General features: G+C 40.5%; 1 long non-coding RNA gene across 2 annotated transcripts; it reads right to left on the bottom strand.

Moving 5' to 3' along the window:
- Positions 1 to 672: 672 nt before the first annotated feature.
- LOC147893376 (uncharacterized) lies at positions 673 to 1631 on the bottom strand. Of its 2 annotated transcripts, XR_015542195.1 has the most exons (4): positions 1501 to 1631; positions 1352 to 1411; positions 853 to 1099; positions 673 to 715 (listed from the first exon to the last, which is right to left on the bottom strand). It is a non-coding gene; the product is annotated as an uncharacterized LOC147893376 (long non-coding RNA). The 2 variants fall into 2 exon arrangements; XR_015542196.1 differs by lacking the exon at positions 673 to 715 and having other exon boundaries at positions 748 to 1099.
- Between the last annotated feature and the right edge of the window lie 14192 nt (positions 1632 to 15823).

Genomic DNA, 15823 nt, shown 5'->3' with positions numbered 1-15823 from the left:
AAGATGCATGTCTTCTAAACAGCAAATCTACCAATTGTTTGTCGCAAACTAATCATGGGTGTCATCGGAGTCCCCCTGGTCCTCCAAAATTGGTGGTCTAACATAAATTTTAATTTCACAATTGAGCCTACGTTCATGCCCTTTTTCTCGTACTATTTGCCAGACTGAAAAGTGGACATGAAATAAGAACGCTTGAAACATAACAATTGAGAGAATGCTTAGCGACATAACGAGATCCACGTACCTTCGACACAAGTCCGCTTCGCAGCAGCTGCAAGGAATGCTGTCTTTGAATTTTTCTTGGAATTATTTCGGACCCCTGCATCTTTGTATGGAGCTAGATCCAAAGGAAAGCTCTTTCTGGATTGTCCAACGGGGATAGAGGTCTTACACAGAGATAACTCCTTGCTAGGCGAGAGCTCGTATAGCCTCCCTCATCAGAGGGCCAAGTCCTTTTCAAAGAATGCAATAAAGTCAAAAAGTAAAACTAGAATGCTTGGCCAGTTGCTAACTATATGGGCTATTGCAAGAATAATAGTTCAGTTGATCATCTAAGGGCTTCGAATGTGCCACATGGCTTCGCATGATTTTAGAGTTTCATAAAACTCTCTAGTGCTGGCCATGTAAAAACCGAGAGACAATAACCCTAACCAGTTGGCAATGTTGGATTGAACTTCTCAAGTGCTCCCACCTCCTCTTTTTTGGATACCCGTGTCTGTGAGGATGTTCTAGTGTGAGGATGTCTAGAACAGAGAGGGCAAGTTTTCGATAGAAGCACTTGCAAAACAAGACCTTTACAAAAGCAGGTAATTCATGACAGAAGCGCAAGGAAAAAATCAGACGTTAATATACCAGTGGCGGCGTGCAGAGATTTTGACGGTTCGTGTGCTGCAGATGCACTCTTTGCCTGTAGATGCTGGTCAGCTCTGGAAATGGTCTTCGGGAACCGACCTTGCTCACGGGGTGATTGAGATACACGACTTTCTACCTCACACTGCTCCACAATTTCTGCGGTGGAGTTAAAGAGAGACAACTATGGGTCACGTACAGGATCTCGGAAGCTCGCGGGTAGATGTGCAGAGGATTCATAGTCTTACACCTGAACTCAAAAGAGACGGCTGTTTCGTTTAGAGACGGGAATTGGCTTACAATTTTCCAAACATTGAGGCGACTAAGACAAGAGTGTCCAGAGGAAGGCAGCAAGGCAAAAAGATCTGAAATCTTCCATGCGGGCAGAGAGGAGAGAACCTGAGGGTGGAAATATTGAACGCAATGAAAGAACAGAGCGGGCAGAGAGAAGATACGAGAGAGAGGCTTGGGGCGTTCAAGATACAAAGATTGATTCTTTTACCTGGATCGGACTGTGTTTTGCCTCTGCAAACGTTCCCAGATTCTACCATATTTGTCATTCCTTCACGGAGCAATCACAAACGTAAGCTTTCCAGAAATAAGTCAGAAGTTTGAACGGAATTTTGAAAGGAAGCACGAAAAACATCTGACCTCATTCGAATTCCCCACTACTAGTGTCCATCGAGTCGCCAAATCTTTCTGAATCTGCATGTTGGTAATCGTCGTTGTCTACTTGCGACATGTTTGGAAAGACGTTTCCACGAAACGTTGAAGAGACGAAGAAAGATAGGCAAGAAGAAGACAAGAAAAGATAAAGGGCTATCCAATGAGACTTATATAGAAGAAAGGAATGGTCCTCATTTGGGATCTCAGCATCCGTCGCGATGCTTTTCTTTGATTTTGGGAAATACTGCCCCATACCTAGCTTCCCTTCGTTGTGTTTGAGAATTCTTGTTTGATTCCTAAGATTGCGTAAACACAGACCTCGGCTCTTCTATGCTGGATGGTGTGACAATACGTACAATGACTGGTACGAGGACGGAGGGATCCTATCATCCAGGGTATGGGAGCCGTGATACAGGGAGTTCAGATATTTGCCGGACGCAGATACGGATATTGGGGAGGACTGCGATAAAGGAGGAGGGATATGGTAAGGTAGGTGGGAAGGGCTTGAAAAATGTTGAGAAGAAGGCAGTGAGGATGTCCGCAAACGCAAAGACGCTGCAAGCCCGACGTCTTTCTTCACTTTCAGCACTACAATCTATTAGGAACAGACCTACGCTGCAGGGAATGGAAGCTGCGCACGTTACTCAAGAGTACCACCTCATTTCAGCACTCTTCAGGAGCTCCTCTATCTCAATTCCAGGGATACTTAGGTTAGGTGAATTACTGATTTTTTGATCCTGCACTGCATTGTCTTCTTTTAGCTCCTACATCGATCGATTCCATTCCATTATGGAGAGCTTGTGGCACGACGACCAAGCTTTGCTGGAGGCTTCATGGGGTCTCAGTATGAGAACTAGTCTCATGCGGCTGCAGTCTGCCCGAGCGCCAGCGAAGACACCTTGCAGAAACGGCTTCAATCCGTGGTGGAGAATTCCACCGAGAGCTGGACTTACGCCATCTTCTGGCAATTCACCTATTCCAACAGTGGAGATCAGGTTCTAGGATGGGGAGACGGATACCTCAATCCCAAGGAGAGCAATCAATCTGATCGAGGAAAGCAAGTTGCAGTGAGCCAAGCGAATCAGCAGCTGAGCTTCAATCACTCAATCCGGCGATGATGATTCCACTGCAGCAGGGCTCGATGCTTTGGATCACCGAGTGGTTTTACCTGGTTTCCATGATGTGCTCCTTCCCCGTGGGGAGTGGAACGCCTGGGATGGCTTATGCAACCTCACGATACATTTGGCTCAACACTGTTGATAAGTCTCAGAATCACGACACTCTGAGGAGCGAGGTAGGAGAAACTGCCAAATTTAGAGAAGGCAGACGACAGACATCAGATTTTTGAAACTACACTAGTATGTGTGAAGTAATGACATTCGTCAATAAATCATGATATTGCAAATGATCATAGTGTAGGTACATGCTTACTCAAGAAACAGGAAGACATGGGAAAAGGTGATGTGCCATCTCGCCGCCTATTTTAATATGTAGATTACCACATTTCTAATCATCCAATTACTTCAAGAGGGGACAAGAAAATTGGATGACTTCTCCGTCTCAAGGTCTAGCTAGCTTGCATGAAATATAATAAGAGAAATGTCATAAAGTAGATGCACATATTAACAAGTAAACCCAAAGCTATTCGAAATTTGTTTAAAGTGCCATATGTGACATTGTATCAAAGGATATGAATCACACATAGCTATTTATGTTTCTCTTACATGAACAACAATCGTGGTGGCTACAGAAGGACTGATTGAAAATCCTAATAAGTTACAAGAATAAGTCAAAGGGCCTCAAGTCGACTTTTGTGAGCAATCCTTTGGATTCATACAAAATTCCTTTCAAGAATAGATTAGAGACATAGTGATCCACAAGGGGTTTGTACACATAATCAATTAGATCTTGTGAGCAATATTGAATAGGTATTGAGTACCCTTCCATTCCAAAAGGATAGTACTTTGCAAAATTATATCCCCCCACTCCTTGCTCCAAGTTCCATCTAGCAATATCTTCTTTAGATGGACCTATCAAGGGCTAGGAACTCTCATTAATCCTCACTCAGGCTTTACTATCTGCCACATCACTCCCACTTTCACCATGTGCTACAATACCCTCAAGTGAGTTCCTTGGCATATTGAGTGTCTAACTCAATGCATTAAATGCCTCAATGAATGTGTCAGGGTTAGTGCTATCATCGAGCACAATGCTGCACCTCAAATTTTCCATGGAAACTTTCTTATCCTTTTTATGTTTTGATTCTTCATAGCAAATAGGTGATAGATAATAGACTTTCAAGTTGACTCTAGTAAAGACAGCTTCATCACCTTCCATATTCACTACACCCTTTGTTACTCCAGTCATTACACCTACATCTTTGAAGCCTGCACTATTATCCCTTCTCACAAATAGATGGATGTTGATGCTCATGTTACACATAGGGTTACACATTTATGCTAAGGGCTCAGGTTAGGTTGCGTGGTGCTCATTTTGTTTTAGTATGGTACTCGTTGCTCAAGGTGAAGGTTATACTAGCGAGCTGCTCGGGAAGATCCCCTCTCTTGCAATCCTTAGGTTATTGTACTAGCGTGTGCCCGGATGAATGTGCAGTCATCAATAATTAAACACAAGAAATTGGGACGATTGAAGTTGGGGCAACTGTATGGTGATGGGGTGGAATGCACACAAGCATGAGTCAACATCAGTGTGGAGAGAAGTACAATGATAGAAGAATCCACTTGCATTAATCATCAATATGTTACAAGAAGCTGCCTCGGCTGGACTGCTAGAATCCTCTTTGCTCAATGATAGACTCGACTTAGGACATCCATTGATCTCTAGATGACAATCACGCTTGGCCTGATATGTCTCTCTGACTCCCTTTGATATCTCTCTTTGGATCTCGTCTCTCACACGCTCTCCTATTTCTTCTATCTTCCCTCTATTCTCTTTGCTTACTTCTATCCCAACCTCTCATCTATCCCACCTCAAACCGTCTTCTAAGCTCGAACACAATGATTGCTTAAGCCACTTCATCTTACTAATTCCACCGCCTAGACTGCACTCAAACTGAATGCTTTTATCGCATCAACCCCTCGGTATGCGGGAAAGTTAGCCAAAGAGGTTCCAACGATGGATTGTCATGTGCCCAATACATCTTGTGACAACCGTGCTTGTCCGCCTCTTCTCTCATTCCATGTATTCCCTTGGCTACCACTATTGACCTAGTAAGTCGGTCACTTGACTTGCCTATGTTGGCCTAACCCGAGGGCAAACATTTCACCTCGTCTTTTAAACACTGAGCCCTCCCAATCAAGGGAGATCATGAATTAGCTATTGCTTGAAGGTAGAGGCTCTTGGATTGAAGCAGCGAGGCTCTTCAATACTTGTCGAGAGGCTTGGGGGGTTGAGGAGGTTTCCTACGGCTTGGAGGTTCTGAGGATATCCGATAGGGTTTGAGAAGTACCCTATCAAGCATCTTCAAGGTTGGCAGGCAACTGGGTGTGAGAAGAAGGCCATAGATACAAGGGGGCAATATCAATGGGTGGGCGATTAGGATGGGTGCACCAATGCAGTGACCACATCTCGACAAAATGATTGTGCCTAATCTTCTTGATGTCAAAATTGTGTTCGAGGCAGAACTGCTAGCACTTAGCCTGATGTAGAGGGTTTTGCCACCTGGAAAGAGGGTCTCTGTAGGGTTGCTGGAGATTGCTGCACAACATTATCTTCTCTGTGATATGGCTACCAAGCAATTGTTCTAGGTGCCAAAGAAGGGTACCATAATATTGCGGAAGAGTCTCCATGGTAGGTCTATTGAGCAATCTCGTATATAAATTTCAAAATCTCTTAAGACATGATCATAGATGGAAATAGTTGGTGTGGTCAGACTGGGGATGAGCTCAGGACGTCGCAACCTGTTTGCCTATGTCGCTATCAAGTGGTGGATAGCGAGGTCATGCTAGAATGGCACTCGATGAGTGGTGTCAGTAGGATCCTCAAGATTGTGCACCCTTGTTGTAATGGGAATCGCATACCACAAAATCATCTCGACCTCCATAGTATTTGCTATTAGTGTAGACTTATCAACTGGCTTGGCTTGGCAAAATGAGTTGGAGACGTCTGCATGCCCTTGTTTATCGGCTCAAATTCAAAAAAATTAGCCGGGAACACTTGAGTACCCTAGCTACAAAATAGGGCCTCAATGTTCGAGTCCTCATCATTGTGTGAGGCTTCCGCTGTGTTGAGGTTGTTCACCAATTCTTATGTTGCTGCCTTGGTTCCTCCAGTTGCCACGGTGGTCTTTGAAGTCGATGCCACTTTATGAATAGAGGGGCGACTCCTAGTGGTGTGTTGTGAGAAGGCCTTGGTGCTTTTTCTTACAGCAGAGTCTCAATCACTTGACTCTCAAGGTTGTGGCTATTTCTAGGGGTGTTCATTTGGATGTCTTGCAGCCGCCATGACGACAAATGAGCTACTAGAACTACCCATACTCCTAGAGACACCTTGCCAAATCTTCATTTTTGGTGCATAGTTTGGTGAGTTCCATAAGCTCACCTCAAAGTCTATCATTATCGGCTTGGATCTTTTCGTTGACTTGCTTCATTTGCTCTAGTACCTGGGGCTCAGTTGTAGGAAGGGGAATTGGTTGCTCCTTGAGTCGAGCAAGTTCTTTTGTCACTGTGGCCACTGGCCAACTCTGCCTTCAGGGTCTGCTCAAATGTGGTCAGCCTAGCCCTTGACCTATGTAACTCCCTTCATGCCTTAGCCTCTTGTGCTTGACCTTGAGATTTGCATGTTCAATCTAGAGCTTGCTAAGATTGGGTATGACCTAATCACGTATTCTTCTTTCATCATCTTTTGGAGATGATAAACGTTTGGTTGACATTCAAAATTTCCAATTGCTCTTTGAGGAAAGAGATCATCTACTTTTAGTACTTGCTCTACACATATACATTATGGGCAAGTACCTGAGGAGGGAGCCAATCGTTCATTAGCCAATCCAAGCCACGAACCACAAGCTACATGTTTTCACCTACAGTCTGCCACTGCTCCTAGGTGGCCTCGCACTCTTGGGACCTGTCTTGAAGGAGAAGAGGGTCGATAAGGAGATACTCCGCAGCAAAAGAGGGTAAGGAAACAAGGTATTGGGCAGAAACAAGGGGTGCCAAGGTTAAAGGCTCTAATCTTTAATATTCATATCTTCTTCCTTCTCTTGAATCTCAGGCTCTCGAGCAGGCTCAATCTGTGGCTCAAGTACCACCTGCAGTTCTCCCTAGTGCTCTGAGGTTTGCTCCTATGAGGCCATTGAGGCTTCATAATTGCTAAGAAGCCTTCTGCTCATCCGTGGTTCCCTGCTATTAAGACCCCTCATGCTGAGACCCTTGTTCATCTTTGTTGCTAGCTCCGTGGGGAGGTGGGTTGGCCTTGGAACTCTCTCCCTTTTTTTTGGGCACCCATTTGCACTTTTTGCTCGTGCTAGCATCTGTGTTGTTTTGTCCTTTAAGTCCAACTTCAAGCCTAGGTTGGAACCCAAGATGTGAGCCACTTCACCCCATAGACTAAGCAGTGGTGTAGAATACAAAGGTGGGGGCCAACTCAGTAGTGCCTCTACCTGCCGGCTAATTCATTCAATTGTTGATCCATTGTTTATGTAAAGGGATTGAGTGATTCTAAGTCCTAGTTGAACTCCATGGCTGCCACTGTCTGCACCATGTACTTTTGTGAGACGTACCCAGTGCTTTTCTTCAGATGAACTAGGAGAGAAAGCGAAGGTAGTCATGTAAGCTCTTTTCACCTCCCTTACTAATAAGGTAGCCTTGGGTGCTAGAGAAGGACTCTTGTACAAAATATGTGTCACACTGCTCATTGGGAGCGAGCGTCAAAGTGGTGTTCGACTTCTAAAGTTGGAACACTTGACCAAGTAGTTCTGGTATGAGGCACACTGAGACATCATTGATCGTGACGATGTTTTTTGCTGCATCATAAGAGTCCAAAAGATCCTCTGCAAGATTGGCATCGAACGCCTCTCTCCAAGGCAACCTTGCAAATTTGAAGAGATGATTACTCTTCCACACACCTAAGAGCTCTGGAGCACTAAAATATGTAATAGGATGGGGAGGAGAAATGTGTGTAGCGGCGCGCTTACGGCTCTGTTGGCTCTGTTGTTCCACCATAGTAAAGGATCATTGAAAGGGCTAGGAAGGAATCTACAGGGACTGGCAATAAAAGAGTGGAAGAAGATGATGTAAGCTGAAGAGGCAAAAAGCGTGGCAACAACATCCTGGTAAGCAAAAAGCTTATAAGGCAATGAGAGTTTGTAAATTGGGTAAACAAGTGACGAGGAAGGCGGTGGTAAGAGTCTGAAAGTGATTGTTTCCTCAAGATTAATGCAGTATTATGCTCCCAATACTCCCATTCATCCTTATAAAACATTTTGTCACATAAAACTTTCATTGACGAAAAATTTATGTAGATAGATTTTTTTCCCCTCGACAGAAATTTCAATCCGTCTCTCGAAGGAAGTTTTTTCCATCGATGAAATTTGGGATTCTAGAATCCCATTTTTTGTCGATTAATTTTGGGATTCTAGAATCCAACGAGATTCTAGAATCCCAAATTTTATCAACAAAAGAAATTTTTCGCTGACATAATTTTTTCCCGTCAAAACATTTCCGCCAACGGATTTTTTTCCTCTGATAGGAAAAAATTTCGTCGGTGAATTATTATGTTCACGCTTGCCAACATACTAGATTCCAGATTCCAAAGTTTCATGAATTTTTCAAAAATACAATTGCTAACATACTCATGCTTCCAAATGTAGCCTTTTTAAACTAAAAACTATATTTTTGCAAAGGTTAGAGCTCTCAATTGAACCAATAGACCGAAACAGAGTAAATGATAAATTGTACTAATCACGACCGTTTACAATTTGACCATTTGAGTCCTTGGGCTTCTATCTAAATCTAGAGACGTGCTTGCTTTGAATAAACCTCTTCTATGGTCATGGACTCCATATATACCTACCCATCTTAATGTTAAAATATATTAAAATTCAACCATTTGATCAAGTGAGTATAAAAAAGAAAAGTTGTTTTGTTAGAAAATGCACTAAAAGTGTTTCATCAAATTGTATTAGATCTTAAAGTAACATCATTCTACCAATTATCAATTTGTGGATAGCATGCTATGTATAATAAGTATTTTAGAAATGTATGCTTATCTATGAGGGCAATGCTGTTACTTATGTGGAAGTTAATTCATGAAAATTTCTTTCAAGCAATGGACTTAGGGGAACATATAATCTAAAGGTGCTTAAACAACGCGATAAAAGAAAAAAAAAAGGAATTCATCGATGTGTGGACATGATTGATTTGTAGGATGTAGAAATCCTTGTTTATGGATTTGAGTTAAAAATATATATGGGCACTTGCACGAAAAACAATTGGTAATTTAAAGCAAAGGCTCTAACGACTCTCTTATTTGAATGAAGCAGTTTCTTCTCCTTGATAATTTTTTTTTTTCAAATTAAAGAAGAGAGCACTTTTTTCAATTGATAATACTAATTTTTGGGTTGTCAAGTAAAATGTAAGAAATATTCTATGCATTCTTTTTTCATAAAAGTACTAGTTTTTAAAAATGTTTGACATGAAGTGTATTTTTTGTTCCTCTAACTTTGAGATAAACCTTTCTCTCTCACAAAACCTTACAAGATCTATGACTTGAACCCTCACACTAAAGATACTGAATCTCAGGCTCCAGGAAGCAGATTCCTAAGCTTTCTAAATCAAAATGGGTGAGAAGGAAAAATGAGAGCTAGAGAAGTGATGAAGTTGCCTCAAAGAGAGGGCTTGTACCTTGACGGAAGCAAGGGCTTAACACCTTGATAGAAGCAAGGGCTCTCTCTCTCTCTCTCTCTCTCTCTCTCTCTCATGAAAACTCTCTCAATGGAGGATGCCTCGCGGAAGGAGGGCTTGACACTCATGAAGGGAGTGGGAGCACCAGATGCTCTAATACCATGATAGCTAAAGTGCAAGAGGGAGAAAGAGAGGAGTGCACATGATATTCCTACCTATACACTAATTTGTATTGAAAATGAACATGAAGATATACACTAATACCATGATAGCGGAAGTGAGAGAGGGAGAGAGAGAGGAGTGCACACGATATACCTACATGTACACTAATTTGGATTGAACATGTACATGAAGATATACATGTGAACCCCTTAGGGTTAGGGTTAGGATTTGCCCTTAATGCCCTAAAGGTATCGTGCAATTTACACCATCCTCAATAGACCTACGGTAGATGGTCGAAGAATAAATAAAATTGAACATCGGAGATCTTGTGATGGAGAAAGGCATCGAATATCAGAAGTTAATGTGGAGAAGTTAAGGCAATTCAGTCAAGTACCTCTACAAACCGAGCGAACAATCACTCGTGAGTTGCATGACTCCCATGATAAATATGAAGTGCCATTAGAACATCTACGTGTCAAACGACAATGGACTCATAAATCTGGATGAGGTGTGTCTCAAGATACTTAACTTGGTGAAGGTTGTGGAGGTGTGGCGGTTCCACATGGAAGGATGGCACATTCCTTTTATGAAGTGGATCATATGGATCCTTTATACCAGGTGATTGTTTTGTGCATCCAGGACGTGAAGTGGGACATGCCTCTATGCTTTTGAGTGGTCCTACTCGGTCCATGGAGCGAAACAAGCAGAAGAACCTGGAGATCAAGCGGGAAGGCTCAAAGTAAGATTTTAAAATTTTAAGTGTACTGATGATAAAGACCCATACAATCACTTACAGGATTTATTGCGTGTGCCATATTAATGCTACTACTATTGATGAAGAGTGCATGGATTATTTTTCTTATACTTTGGTCAAAGGTGCACAAAGATGGTTCAATCTATTTCCAATTTTATATTTCGTGATTGGTATGCTCAGTTTGAAGCTTTTCTACAAAGGTTCAAGCAAGAAATCAATGAAGAAGATGTTTGAACTCGATTGAGCGAGTTGAAATGAAACAAAGAGGAGTCAATCAAAGATTTTGCATCGTAGATGCGAGCTCTCATCAATCAATTGTCTATAGTCCCAAATGATAAAAGTCCATGCAAGCTTGGTTGATTACGGGATGTACTCAGATTGATTTGAGGAAACTAGAGATTGTCAATCCTACTAAAAATTACGAAGAACTACTTTATACAGTAGTAGCTCTAGTTAAATATGAAGGCATCAAAGGAAAGCCCAAGAAAAAGGAAGTCGATAGTGATAATTATGATGCAAAAATTACAAAAGAAGTGTAGAAAGATTGCATTCATGGAAAATTGAGTTCGAATGAAAAATGCTTTAGCAAGTGCTCGAGAACTAGTCACACAAAAGATAGCCACAAAATGGAGCATTGCAATATTTGTTCCAAGTACGGGCATGATGATTCTGAGTGTTGGTTTAACAACAAGACTCAAACTATAACTACTAATCAGGTGACAACGGATGCCAAGTCAGGAGGCAAGCCGCCACAACCTAACAATAAAGATAAAGATGGGAAGGAAAAGGTTGTTCCTTCTTTAAATTAAATGCTAATCCTATGGGGAGAATCATCTCTGATAAGAATGTCCTATATGGGCCGAGCATGCGAAGTTTCTTAGGAATAACATGGAAAGGAAAGAAGTAGATCCCAAGTGCATAGTAGTTTCAACTGGGTTACCTGCTGACACAATTGACGCACAAATGGTTACTCGGTCTAAGGGGTTGATGATGTCTATTGATCCTGACTCAACACCTATAGATGTGAATTGGAAGGCATAAAACGAGGTTGCAACCAAAATTATTGTGAATTGAAGGGCAAGGCGCTGACAGTTGATATGCCAGCCAACCCATCACCATCACCAAGCCAGGTGAATCATCTAAATCTAAGGAGAATAGTATGGATGCCAAAAACACTCTTTCTAGCACAGAGCTAACCCAAGCATGGAAAACATTTGAAAATATGAAGGTGACTCTTACTTTTTTTGAGTTAATTTGGATTGCCCCGTATTGCCATAATTTCTTCACATAGCAGTTTAAAGAAGTTGAGCAAAAGCCTAAGGATGTGGATGCATTGGTTACTATGCCTATCAATTATACACCTATGGTAGATGACGAGGTTCTAGTTATCACAGTAAAAGTAAAAAAGCATACCATTCCCGATGTAATTATAGACGGAGGGTCTGGAGTTAATATCATTTCTAAAGAACTCCCAACTCGGTTGAATTTTAAACCCTTCAAGCCTTCACCTTTCTGAGTTTGAATGGCAGATCACTAAAGGTATGTTGCTATTGTAATTTCCATTGGTGGAGTTTATTATAACATTAGTCTAACTGTGATTGCAATGAAGCAGCAACCCTACCCTATTTTGTTAGGGTGACCTTGGCTTAAAAGTGCTAATGTATTACATGATTGGGGATCTAAATAAATGATAATTAAGGATGGTAAGGATGTCTGCATACTAACTAATCCTCGGAAAGTATCGAATAGCTGCAGACCTAAGGAATTGGAAACGATAATTAAATTGGATGGTAAGGATGTCTGCATACCAACTAATCCTTGGAAGGTAGTGAATAGTTGCAGAACTAAGGAATTGGAAATACCTGATCCTTTTCCTAAGGATATTAAGTCCCTCTTAATAGAACTGTAAATCGTTCTAGTTGGAGAACTTGACATATATCAGGTTGCAACGGATATCAAAAGCAAAATGAAGGCTAAGCAATGCTTCCTCATGAGTGAGCCATTGTGTTATAGAAAGCTCACTCGGGTCCCTTGAAAGGTCATTCCCAAGGTGAACTTAGAGCTCGAACGGTGTTGCAAGCAGGATTGTGGTTGGCTACCTTATTTGCGGATGCCAATAAGAAATGTGCTTAGTGTGATGTTTGTCATAAAATTGGTCATCTGTTGCTAAATGAGCCCACTTGACCTTAGGAAGCCCTTCAAAGATGGGGACTTGATTTCATTGGTCCTTTTAAATTTGCACTTCATATAGGTAATAAGTATGTGGTTGTTGCAACTAATTATGCCAATAAGCAGGTAGAGGCTAAGGCTCTTTGAGTCAATTTGGCTCGAAGTACTATGCATTTTCTTTTTGAGAACATGATCTATAGATATGGATGCCCAATTCAAATTGTAAGTGATTAAGGATCTCATTTCTTGAATGAAGTGATGCAATTACTGAAGGATGAGTTTAACATCTTACATATAGTCTCTACCACCTACTATGCACATGGTAATGGTGAAGCCGAGTTGACCAACAAGACCATTAAGATCATTCTCACAAAGACAATTCGGTCTCATAAGAGTGATTGAGACACAAAATTGCATGCTGCATTCTGGGCCTATCGTACTGTTTATAAGGTCACCACTCATTTCACACCATTTGAATGGCATTTGGACTCGAGGCAGTTGTCCCATTAGAATTTGTTATACCGAGTCTCTGCGTTGTAGTCGAGCATGCACTTGGTGAACCTGAAGCAATCAAGGGACGATTGCATCAACTAGCCCACCTGGATGAGTTGCCTCTCTAACCAGCATGGTCACAGATAAGTCGTTCAGAGGAGAAGGAAAGCATGGCATGATCATCAAAACAAGTACTTTCTAGAATCTTCAAAACAATTTGGTTTTCTAAAATTCTAATGATACTAGTGTGCGGTTATACAAATTGGACACTTTTTAAAGCATTCTGATTCATGAACGGTTGGGACTAAGTATAATTTGCAAGCTGATCCCCAACGTGAATTATACGAATATGATGTGGGAAGGTTTAATGAATAACAGCATGAGTACTTAATTATCTACCTTAACTGAATTTCATTGACAAGTTTCAGTGTTTGAATGATGATGCTCCTTGCTTTGTTGGTTTTGAACTAGTGTAATTACTGATTCATGATATATCAGTATAACCTTCTTTGCATGGTTGCCTGATTGATATAGTGATGCATCAACTAGGTTACAGATAGGAGCTTGGTAAATTGATAAACCACTTAACATTACCTCACACATCAGCTTTGAACTACAGATGGTGATAGCCTTTATAGCATTTGATTTAAGAATTTTAATAATATTGCTTAAATTACTCACAATGCTATTGAGGCTAATACACAAAAGACACCTTTTCATAAGAATATGGCATAAGGATTCATGGGGGAGTATTAGGTGCCGATTGACCCACTACATATAGATATAGTATAGGATGTACAATGGCTGAATGCATAATTAATGAATGATGTATTTAGATTGATAAATACATTTGAATGAGTAGTTTAATTCTTTGCACATTTAATAACAAGAAAAAAACATAACATTCAACAAAGCACTATTATATATAATATTTATTGTAAGATCTAGATTTCCAATTGTGGTAGTATCAATTACCTTATTTTCATAGAAAAAAAGATAAATTGTAGTATTAAAAGCTAAGATCCCTATCATAGTAAATGTAAGTACAATACTTCTTATGAGTCGTGATAAGCTATTAGATCTAGTTGTTATTGATTAAAGTTTTGTTTACGGTGATAACAAGCCAAGTTGTATAGGCATGATAAATCTTCCCCTCTTAAGCCTTAACTACTAACGTTTTGCTTGTTTCGGATGGTGAAAGTCCGACTCCATGCAAAAATGGTAGCAAGGCAACCCATTCATCATATGGTTAATGACAAAATGATTACATGTTGACTGCACTTGTATTCTGGAAATTATTTCAAATATGAACTGGTTCACTTTTTATTTGTATTGGTCTAGTTAGGCTATGTCCTGGCAGTTTGTAACTTCACACACACAAAGATACATATATGCATATACATATACATATTGATGACGCATATTCTCCAAGCCCATGGTGATTCACCACTTGTGGCAACACACTGAGTTGATGGGCTGTGCATCCCAACTATGGGATTTTAGAGCTTCTAAGGGATTCTAAGCCCTTGGGTCACCCTAATTTTAAGGGCTACCATACTCTTGAAATCTCACGTCTACTTTACTCCTCATGTCCACGACTGTTCCAAATTTAGTATATTTGGGGTGATTTTTGATGTGTTGGAAAAAGAAACAAAGTCATGATGCAATTGTTCGACAATAGTAGGTTAAACTAAAGCAAAAACTATCCAGATACACAATACACAATGAAGCATTACGAAAAGCCTCCCACAATATTTGGACCAAAAAAAGTAGGTCCATCCTTTTGAACAATCTCATGTATAACATGCAATTTCAAAGACTTTAGAAAGCAATGGAAATATTTTAAGCTCCTCATGGGATTACCTCACATCTTATCTGCCCATAAAGAGACCAATCATCCAAGCGTATGATGAGTTACTTTTTTCACAATCCATCCCCATATGTTAAAATCCATAAGCTTTCTTCCAATTCACCTAGCCTTTATTTCAAGTTAAAGGCATTCTTCAACCTTTGGAGCCTTAGGAGGTATTTCATTAGTTCTTTTGAAGATCGTGGCGTCTATGCACCGTTGTACTTGGTAGCAAGTGCTAGCAAATTTCCAAGGGGTTGCTAGCCCAAAGTACCCAAAACATCAATACCCTACTCTACTCCATTCTCGATAAAATGAGCACTACATTATACCTATTCATCCCAAAAGCTTGCAGCTCATCACACTTTTGCATCCACAAGCCTTGCTCAAACTTGCAAATTATGGAAACATTATAGCTAGGACCTCTTCAAATTACAATTTTCATCTCAAAAGCCTCCTATTTGTTTCATACAATTAATTTCTATTTAATGAATATTATCATTTTACATCAAACTTACTAATAACAGTCAGCCATGGCAATGAAAAGTTATGAATGCCAAGAAATGTATAAAGGAAAAAACAACCAATGCACACTAGACCTACTTGACCTTACAACAATCGATTACACTGCATAATACCTGAAGGTTTTCGCCCTATGCTTTTATATCAATGCTTCAAAGGTGAAGGAAAGCATTGGTCAAAACAATGGCTATCACTTTAATGAAACGCAATCTCTTCATCCAAGCTACATCTGTGATGAAGATGAAAGATGGCTATCAAGACACAATCTCTTCATCCAAGATAAATCTGTGATGAAAGAAGAAATTTATCATTTTACCGACAGACTTCACTTACATATCCAGTTTTACACTAAATTCATAGCTAGATGAATTCAAAAACAATCCAAACTAATGAGTAAAAGCAAGGCAAACAATACAATTTTAGATAGCCTCATGCTCATAAAAGCATAAAAAGTTTATCATGCATATCAAGGATTCTAAATTAGATTTGATAGGTTGGTTT

This window comes from Dipteris shenzhenensis, chromosome 15 (genome assembly GCF_047967505.1).
Source record: "Dipteris shenzhenensis isolate YYH24624 ecotype China chromosome 15, Dip_SZ_1.0, whole genome shotgun sequence".
Classification (NCBI taxonomy): Eukaryota; Viridiplantae; Streptophyta; class Polypodiopsida; order Gleicheniales; family Dipteridaceae; genus Dipteris; species Dipteris shenzhenensis.
The sequence above is the reverse complement of the archived record's forward strand: the minus strand, read 5'-3'. Positions and strand labels throughout refer to the sequence as shown.